General features: G+C 46.4%; 1 protein-coding gene across 3 annotated transcripts in view; it reads right to left on the bottom strand.

The window, feature by feature from the left end:
- FAR2 (fatty acyl-CoA reductase 2) overlaps window positions 1-4327 on the bottom strand; it is a 112885-nt gene extending 108558 nt beyond the window's left edge. Inside the window, exon 1 of one of the 3 annotated variants that reach the window (XM_085048954.1) lies at window positions 4141-4327. The gene's annotated coding sequence lies outside the window, so the exon portion shown is untranslated. Of the gene's footprint in view, window positions 1-3517; window positions 3601-3672; window positions 3896-4140 lie in introns of those variants that run through there. The other 2 variants (XM_085048953.1, XM_085048952.1) reach the window with 2 other exon arrangements.
- Window positions 4328-9520: the final 5193 nt, after the last annotated feature.

The raw sequence follows: 9520 nt of genomic DNA on the forward strand, positions 1-9520 counted from the left end.
GGACAACCTCCTGCTTCTCACAGCAGATATGGAGGATGAATACTGGTATAAAGGGCTAAAAATTTACTGAAATATGAGGAAAACCTATTATATGCATGTTTTATGGGCACAGCTGCACCACTATTACTTTGGGGAAGGAGAAAACTTTGGAGTCAAACACCAAGAGTGCATTTTTGAGGCACAGGATACCTTCTTCTGCGAGCATGGGTGGAAGAACAGAGCCAGATGCAATTTCCAGTCTTGTGGAACTGCCTAAGAAGAGGTACACACAGAGAGAAACACGCATTCAAGCAACTCTTGCAAATCCCAGCTAATACAAGCTTAGAACAGAACACAATTATAGCTGAATTACAGGTATTTTTGCCTAACCCTTCAGTATGCCTCATGCTTTAACAACAAATGCAGCCACAGGCTTGAAGGAGAAAGGATTTCTAGTTTTCATTACTTATCAACAGTAATACCTACTATCACTATTTCACTACAAAAAGACCTGGTTAGCTGTAATTTTAACGCTGTTTATCACTCAAACACAGCTCCATTTTCTAAAGAAAGCCTTAAAGCACTATGAAAATAAGAATTTTTAAAAAAATACATAAAAACCACCACAAAATGTCTGCCTCAGATGGCATTAAAAAATGGGAAACACTGGTTTACCATTCAAAAACTGAAAATAAATAAAACACAAAGCATCAGCCTTGATGGGAGCGAGGTTTGGGGAGCAGCAGCACAGGTGAAGAGCTCCCAAACAAGGACTGTCGTTGTGAAATAGCTGCCTGAGCCAGGCAAGAGAACGTCCTTCAGATTATCCTTACTTCTGGTGATGCCTGACTCTTTCCATGACCTACTGCTGGTAATTTAGATCATTTTAATCTCGTTGGACAATGTTCAAACTTTCATTTCTTAAGCCTCCTTTGTGGATTCAGGACCCTTAGGGAAAGGGAATGCTGTAATTTTTCATAGTAATAACTGGAAAGAATGCAACTATAGGACAACGCTAACATTATGCCCAGCAGCTGTTATTCCCAACATTTTCCACCAAACACTGCAAAACCAAAAAACATAGTAAGATAAGCAGTAGTCCCCAGATGAGTCAGGCTCTCACCAGTACAGTTTTCTCCACCCCACTGAGCTATCAACACGATCTGTCCCTTGTCTAAGTTAAAATAACTTGCTATTGGGGAAACCTGGCAAACTCTGCAGATCTAGGAGCTTTCTCTGTGAAATATATGGAAAAAAAAACTTTTTTTTTTTTTCAATGACAGTCTGATGTTGCAGACTGCTCCTCTGGAGCAAGGATCTATACACTCTGCCACAGGACTTGAAATCATCAGTATCCAAAAGATTTCTGAAGACAGTGGCCACTTGTTCACGTTCTCTGCTGTACCATGCAGACAAATGACACCTTCTGTGCCCTTGGTCCCATTACCAACAATCCCTGTCACAATCCTTCTGCCCTGTCATCATCCATGTTCTCCCTGCCAGCACTCCCACACCTTCCCAACTCACCCACCTCCCCAAGATTCTGAACTGCCAGATCTGAACTGACTTGGGGGAAGGTAAAGCAAGTTTATTAGTCAAAACTGCCTCCCATAACAGAGCCACAAACTTGGTAAACTTTGTGCCTCTGTTAACAGGCCACTTCCTAATACTTTTGTAGCAGTTGATATCCACATGCAGATTTTTTTTTTTGTTTTTCCCAGCTGACATCCTATGGGTTTTATTTACCCTGGCTTTTCTCACATGGTCTTCAAGATGTTTTAAAACTACCTTTCCCCACCACTAATTTCAACAAGGCTTGACAGGGATTAGACTTGAAACCTGAATTGGAAGAACTGAAGAATTTGCAGCTTTGTTACAATATCAGATGCATCCTCAAACATACTCTAAATATAGTCAAAGGCTGGCCTAAATCCGCTATTGCTTCATGTTTAATTCAGGTACATTTCAGTGAATGTATCTCCACCCCAATGAGAACTCATCCCCAGTTCTCATCACCTATGTACTGAAATTTACAGTGACTTAAGCTTAGACAAACACCCCCAAAACACAGAGGAAATGTTTTAAAACTCTATAGTTATGGAGAAACAAATTGTCAGAACAACACAATCGATCTAGAGATTAAAGCACTACATTGCACCAGGGATTTTACAACTTCACCAAAGCAACTATCAGTGCAATTTATAAACCATGTAGTTCCTTCAAACAGAAGACAAGTACCTAACTCAGTAATGAACAGAACTTGCCCTTTTCTAGTCAAGAACATGACAGGTAAGCAGGAAGAGATGATGGCTTTGATACAGCAGTGCAAACCAAAACAAACTCCAGCAGCAGATCTCTGTGCCACCAGCTTCTTCACAAGAGAGGATGAAGGTTCCCAGAATGCCAGCACACACAGAAAGTTACACTCCAAACTAACATGCCAAAACCATGGGAGCTTTGCTATCAAAACCTTCTGGAAGGCCTTGCACTTTGTTATGTTTCTGGGATCATCTAAGAGAGTTCAACTTGTTTTAATACAAATTTAAGTGAGGCAGGATTAGAGCTGATATGGATTTTGGAACACATTTTTCTAGCCTAACAATGACCTTCAGAGATAGCAAACTCTCAGCCTAAATAAAGATGCAAACCCAGCCTTCTGACTGAATTTATAGTGCAGTATTTCTGGGTGAGCTCCCGCTTAGTGTTACTGCTCCCCCCTGCCAGATAAAGGTCTGTCATTAGTTGTTTGTTTCCCTAGTTATGCCCTCAAAAGGCTCCGAGGCAAACACGTAAAAGCAAATTGTTCTGAGTAACACTACTGTAAAGGACTGTACAAGACAGGACAAGGTCACGTCCCCAGTTTCCAGAGAGCCGAGGATATCCTCACAGGATCCCGTACCAAAATTTGGGTTAAATCTTGTGGTGCCCTGCGGCTGGGGGGGCAGCAGTGATATCCTGTCATTTCCCAAAGAAGAGACAGCAAACAGCACCAAGGCTCTGCGGAGGGTGCTTTCCTCACGCCAATAAAACTATTGCTGTCTAACACCATACTTGCATTAAAACCAAACCGAAACAACGTACGGGCCTAAAACCAGGAAAACAAAAAGGCAACCCTCCCCTAAAACTAGGTAAGATCCTCCTTTATTTTTCACAGCATCGCGCTGCCGGTTCGCCCCTATCCGGAGGCAGCCCTGCGGCGAGGCCAGGCGCCGCTCGCCACATCCTCTCCTCGCTCGCAGGGTCGCAGCCCGGCTGCAGCTCCGCCAGGCAGAGCCGAAGGGCCGCCAGGGCCCGGGGGGCACAGCCCGGGGGGCACAGCCCGGTGCCAGGGCTCTCCCGGCTCCCGGTGCGGTACCTGCCCGGCTCGGAGCTCCCGCACGGCCGCAGCCCCGCCGCCTCCCGGGCATCCTTCCTCTCCGCCGGCGCCTCCTCCCCTCCCTCGCCCCCACACCACCTTCTCGGGTGCTTTTTGCCTGGTGTGGGTTTGGTTTTTTTTTTCCCCTTTGCTTCCCACCGCTGTGCCCCAGCGGGTTGTTACCTTCAACTGCCGCTTTCCCGACAATTCCTGTTTCCGAACCGCTGCCCCCCACCTTCCCCAGCACGCAAGCAACTCCCGGCAAAGAAGGGGAGGAGGAAAAGAGAAAAAGCAAGCAAGCCAGAGGGGGAAAAAAAAAAAAAAAAAAAAGAACAAACCTCTCCCGGCGCTCCGGGTGTGCCAGTGTGTATCCGGCCGGGGGAAGGAGGGAGGCGGGGAGTAGCAGCGCCTGCCCCGCTGCTCGGAGCGGGGAAGGATGCGCGCCCGGCCGGCGGCGGAGCGGGGCTCGGCGGAGCGGGGCTCGGCGGGGCTCAGCGCCGCGGGCTCTGCAGCAGGAGCCGCCCGGCAGCGCCGGCCCGGCAGAGCGGGGCCACCTCCGGCAGCTCCGAGCGCCCTGCGTGTCGCTGCACCCCCGCCTCGGGCCGCCCCTTCCCCCCGGCCCCCAGCGCCGCCGGCATCGCCCCTCCGAGCGGGGCACGGGCGCTCGGCCGCTCCCGCCCCGGCCGTGCCGCAGGGGGTGCGGGCACGCCGCGCCGGCGAACTGCAGCCAGCAGGGCGGGCGAGAAAAGGCTCCCTCTCTCCTTCCCTCCCTTCCTCCCTCCCTCCCGGAGGGCTCCCCTCCTTACCGGGCTGCCGGGGCTCCTCTGCCGCCTCCGGGCTCGCTGGGGCCGGGGCGAGTGGCGGCGGCGGCTCCTCCTCCGCGCCTCCCCGAGCCCCTTCCCCACCCTCGTCCTCCCCCGCTCCGCCTGCGCCGGCGTGAGCCGCCGGCCGGGAATGCGGGAGCGCGGCCGGGCTGCGCCGGAGCCCCGCAGGCAGCCAGGGGAGGGCGGGGGGCCGAAAGCGCCTAAATCCACGCCAAGGGGCAGGGCGAGTGGTCCCTCGGGTGTCCTGCAGGGTTATTACACCTCCTTGCTCCCTTCGGCTTACGGCAGAATTTACCGCCGCGGTTAAAATGATCGGGAAGAGCGTTGTGCGCGAAAGGGAGTTATAAAATAGGCATGTTGAGTTAATTACGCAATTTGTCTTATAAGCGGCAGGAAAAAACCGAGATATGCGGCATAGCCGCTGAGCCAGGAATACCTGCCTTGGCCACGAATATTAATTTTCTCACTTTGGCAAGAGAAGATACACCCTCGAAAAGATCTTTTCAACCCGACATCAGAACCAGCGAGACGTGACACTTGTATATCGTCCTGTTACCCTTACAGCACGTGTGAGCATTAATTAATTTTACAGGGTTGTGTTCATGTCATTACTGCCCTCAGTTTACGAGCGCTGGGGAAAAGCCAGCCGCAGAGAGGTTGGGTAAGCTGCCCGCTGATGAGTGAATGGGTGTCGGAGCTGTCGGCACAACACCCCACAACACAGAGGGATTAGGCACTGCACCCGCAGCTGCAGCTCTCCCACCTCTAGCTCCTTCCCTGGGGAGCTCACAGGCTGCAGGCTCCTGCTGCTTCCACACGAGATCTACCAGCTTCTGGTGGCACATCTGGCCACCATCTGAGACTAGGCGGAGTCTCAAAGCCTTCCCATTGTCGCCTCACTGTGCCAGGTGTCCTTGCAGCACACATGCCACTCCCCTTAGTGTGACACCGGGTTCCAGGAGGGCCAACAGAGCCCGGATTGCCCAGGACACAAGATCTCTGTCAACTGCTCTCTGCATTGCACCCAGAATTGGAGTGGGGATATACTGAGCTGTGCAGGCAATTCATCCCACAGAAACCGGTTGCTTTCATAATTTGTATTCTTCTCCAGTCCCTGGGTGCTATTCCAGTGGTTTGGAGCACTCAGCAGGAAAGTGGAAGCTCTGTTTGAATTTCATTTTGCACTTGCAAGGAAAAACATCCTCCACCTTCTTTTATAGTTGTACTTGGTGATCTTAAGGGTCTTTTCCATCTTCAATGATTCTGTGATTCCAGCAAAGGAGTTTGAGATTCATTCATTGGGAATGTAGCAGGAGGAAACTCGCAAGGAAAGAAACAATGGGAAGTGTTTCTACTGGAGAAGGCCCCAGCTGTCTGCAGAAAGTGACTGATGCCTTCTGGGATGATTCTGAGTAAAGAGAAATCTGGTTGCCTGCATCACAGGCATATTCTTTAACATAAACATCTGCCTTGACAGGCTGGCCAGGCCTCTGTCTGAACTGGAAAAGCTATGCCTGAAACAGCTGATGGTGGCTGTTTGACACCAAAGTGAGGAGCAAGTAGACAAAGAAGTGAATTACTAGAGTAGTCAGTGAGGAGTGGCTTTTTTCAAAGGCCATGATCTTGCACTTTGAAAAGTGACAAGAAGGAAGGTCTTGGGGAAGCACAGAATGAGAGACAACTATTGCTAATGTTGTCTTTCAGGACATTGAATGGAGAGCTTGATAAACCTGAGTTCCTGCGGAAACTATTCCCAGAGCCATTGTATAGGAGACACACAAATCTGCAAACTTACTGAAATTCCGCTGGGATATTTCCAAAAAGCGGGCAGGCTATGAGAACAGTTCCCAGCTAAGAACCAGTTAGGACATTAAATTGCTTGCGTGTCAGAGACAGTTCATGACAGCTTCCCAGAAATCTCTAGGAAAAAAAAAAATGTTGAGAGCATAATTGGATTAAGGAGATGAAGAAACAATAGGGAATTGTGCCAGCCTGAGAAGGCTGGCCCTTGAACCCAGGAACTGAAGGTAGCAATGGAACTCTCAGCTGTGTCAAGGGCTGGGGAAGATGTGGAGGCTTCAGCTCGAGCAGCAGTAATAATGTGTCTGATGTCTTGTGGGAGCGTGTAGGAACCAAGTGTGACATGCTTGATCAGAATGAGGTGGGCAAGGGTGAACTGCGAGAGGAGAGCAGGGAGTCAAAACATCTGCAGTTCCCTCTACAGAGGACTGCAAGTAGTTTGATACACTGGGAAATATACTACAGGTCCTCAAAACTCCCTCTGGAGCATCTTTTTTTGTTGTTGTTTTTATTTGACTTCATTAAAAGATAAGCTTTCCTTGGCTCCTTCCCAGATGTCAGTTTTTCTCTGAATTCTTGCCAGTGCAAGTGATTCAGTCTTGGTGAGGTACTCACTAGGCAAAGCAATCATTTTTCCATTAAGCATCCAGAGGGGAAAAGAAATAGAACAGAAAACATGCAAAAGTAATTAACTTTGGTTTTTCCACCAGAAATTTCTACCTGTAGCTTTACAAAGTAGCAGCTTGAACTATATTTGTGTTTCTTCAAGACCAATGGGAACAAACAAAGAAAAGTCAAATGCAATAACAATTAAGTTTATTCTAAGCAGAAAATCATATCTCTATTAAAATAATTTTTACTCGCCACTCACTCCTACTCATGGCTAACCATCTTCACTGATTTGAGGTGTTGAAGTGAAATATTTCTTACATAATGCTCATTTAGCAACACAATGTTAAATGGACACCTGTTATCTCTATGGCTCCCAGTACACACTTCTTGTAGTTCTGATTTAGCAAGTCAGCTTGCCTTCCAACATTTTCTCCAGTCTGGTTGTTACTCTGGATTTGGAAAGGGTGTATCTGGTGCAGTTTTTAGATGCCCCAGACTAAATGATTCCACAATTCTGTTACAGAGACCAAGTAAAGCAGACTGAAACATAATGGAAGAGGTTGATTAATTTTGAATCATCTATTAGACAAATACTAAAATTATGATTAATGAATCAACATATATTGAAGAGTCATAAAGGAGTGAAATGCCAAACAGAATCTTAATTGCCATGTATTTCAAACATGTTTCAAAAGATTTGCTTCTGATAGGTATTTATTTCTTTTTCCTTGTGAGAGGGATGGAGTTAATTAATTGAAGTAATGTTGCTTTTATTTTCTTGAAACAAGGAATTTACATTTCACAGTTGCAGTTTTTTTCCAATACCGTGTTAGCCTTCAGCCAAGGTACAGGTGAAGATTAGGGACTCTGAGAAGCAAATTAAAAAATTAGGCCTACAATTAATACAATTCATGTTTAAAAGTAAGAAGATGTTATTAACAGGTCTTGTCACCTGTCAGCCTGATCAAGTTGTATTCAAAGCTGTTGTTGATGATGAAGGAAAAGCATAGCAATGCATGGAAATCTGCCAAAGAGACTTTGGGCAGGTTGATTTCTTAAATAACAGTAATTAACCCACTTACAGTTTCCTCATGTAGACATAATGTCTGAGGAGAAAGTGAAGGTGGCAAGTTGTTGAGTGCAAAAAAAAAAAGGACAAATATTGAGTATTTTCTTTTTTTAAAGAATCCCTCTGGTGCAAGCAATGCAGTGACAGAGCACAGAGGGTCAGACTCTGCTCCCAGGGAACAAGGGACAGGCAAGAGCTAACAGCCTCGAGCTGCACCAGGGGAGGCTGAGATTGGATAACAGGGAACATTTCTGCCCTGAAATGGTTGCCAAGCATTGGCACAGCTGCCCAGGGCAGTGGGGGAGTCCCCATCCCTGCAAGTGTTCAACACCACGGAGATGTGGCACTCGAGGACTTGGGTTAGTGGAGCCTTGGCAGTGCTGGGTTAAGGGTTGTAATGATGAGCTTACAGGTCCTTTCCAACTGAAACAATTCCAGCATTCTGGGATTTGAAATCAGTTGCTGTTCTTCACCCATTTAGGGGCAGCAGCACTGAGGACTGAGTGACCAGCAGTGAAATGTCCTAGTGCTGCAAATAATTAATGAAATACCTCATGTTTTCAGGTCCAATTGTGCCTGAACCAATAACAGTCTGTGCATGTCTGCAGTGCCTCACATCACCAAATGCCAAGGCACTTTGCATGAAATGCTTGATGCCACACACAGATAGGCTCCTTGTCACACCAGCCCTAATTCTGCTTTTTAAACCATAAACCTTACCATGGTTGTACTGTAATCTTTCACTTTTTTATTGGGAATCCAAAGGTAGATTGGTTATTTCCTGATTGGCTGATCTCTAAACCTGTAAATGTACACATGTAAGCAGTTTTCTGCTATGGCAAATTTTTTATTCTTTTGATCTGTATCCCAAACAGTTGGATCTGGAAATCAGTGCAGAAATGTGAGCTGACAACATCCCAGTATTTCCTGTGCTTCAGAAGTGAAACTGAGCTTCCAAAACCTTACAGAAGGCAGGGCAAAAACCACTTCTGGGGTATGCATTTACAAGATTTTTTTATTTGATTGGATTTTCCCATCCCTGAATACAATTAGAGGAATATCACTGTGAGAGAATACCTAAGGGTATTTTGCAGAAAGGCAGAAACGTACACCACATTTTCTGAAGGCACTCCATTTTTTATATATACATGAGCTCATGCTATCCATTATTCCCTACTGATGTCTGTCTATGATATTCCAGATATTCCTGGAGAATACCAGAGACAGTGCAGATACCTTGGCAACCCCTCTAAAGAAAGCACAAGCCCAGTTTATTCATAAAACCACTCCAGAATATTGTATCATCATAATATCAGTTACAATATTCTAGATCTCATTTCTACGTCTCATTTGGTAGTATTAACTTTTTACCAATGCAGCTATTTTGTCATTTTGCAGTTTGATAGCACAGGCTCTTCCTCCAGATGTTTTCTATTCCTCATTGACATCTCTTCCTGATACAATCCTTGCTATAAGGATTTCCATGAGTAGGGAGTTTCAGCATTTCAGCAAAAGATTCCCTGTGTGACAAAAACCTAGAAGACCACTAGAAGCAGAATCAAAGCCCAAACAGCTGGTAAGTATTATTAATTAATACATTTTGGTAAGTATTATTAATTATTGCATTTTGGGCTTCCAAACCTTTATAAAGCTCCAGAAGAAATGACTGTGCCATGATCCATAGTGCAGGGGCTCAGCTCTCTCTGACCACTGGCACAGGCTGGGTGATCTTGGCAAGCTTGGGAAAAAGATGTCTTTTGTTGAGCTTTTGTTCCATCTGGCCCAACATAAGAAAAGGCTGAAGGGAAATTGAGACAGCAACAGCGAGAGAAAAAGAGAATCCAGATTAAAAATAGCCACATGCACAATAACCTCAAGCTC

This window comes from Lichenostomus cassidix, chromosome 1Aa, assembly GCF_008360975.1.
Source record: "Lichenostomus cassidix isolate B80296 chromosome 1Aa, HeHo_3.0, whole genome shotgun sequence".
Taxonomy (NCBI): Eukaryota; Metazoa; Chordata; class Aves; order Passeriformes; family Meliphagidae; genus Lichenostomus; species Lichenostomus cassidix.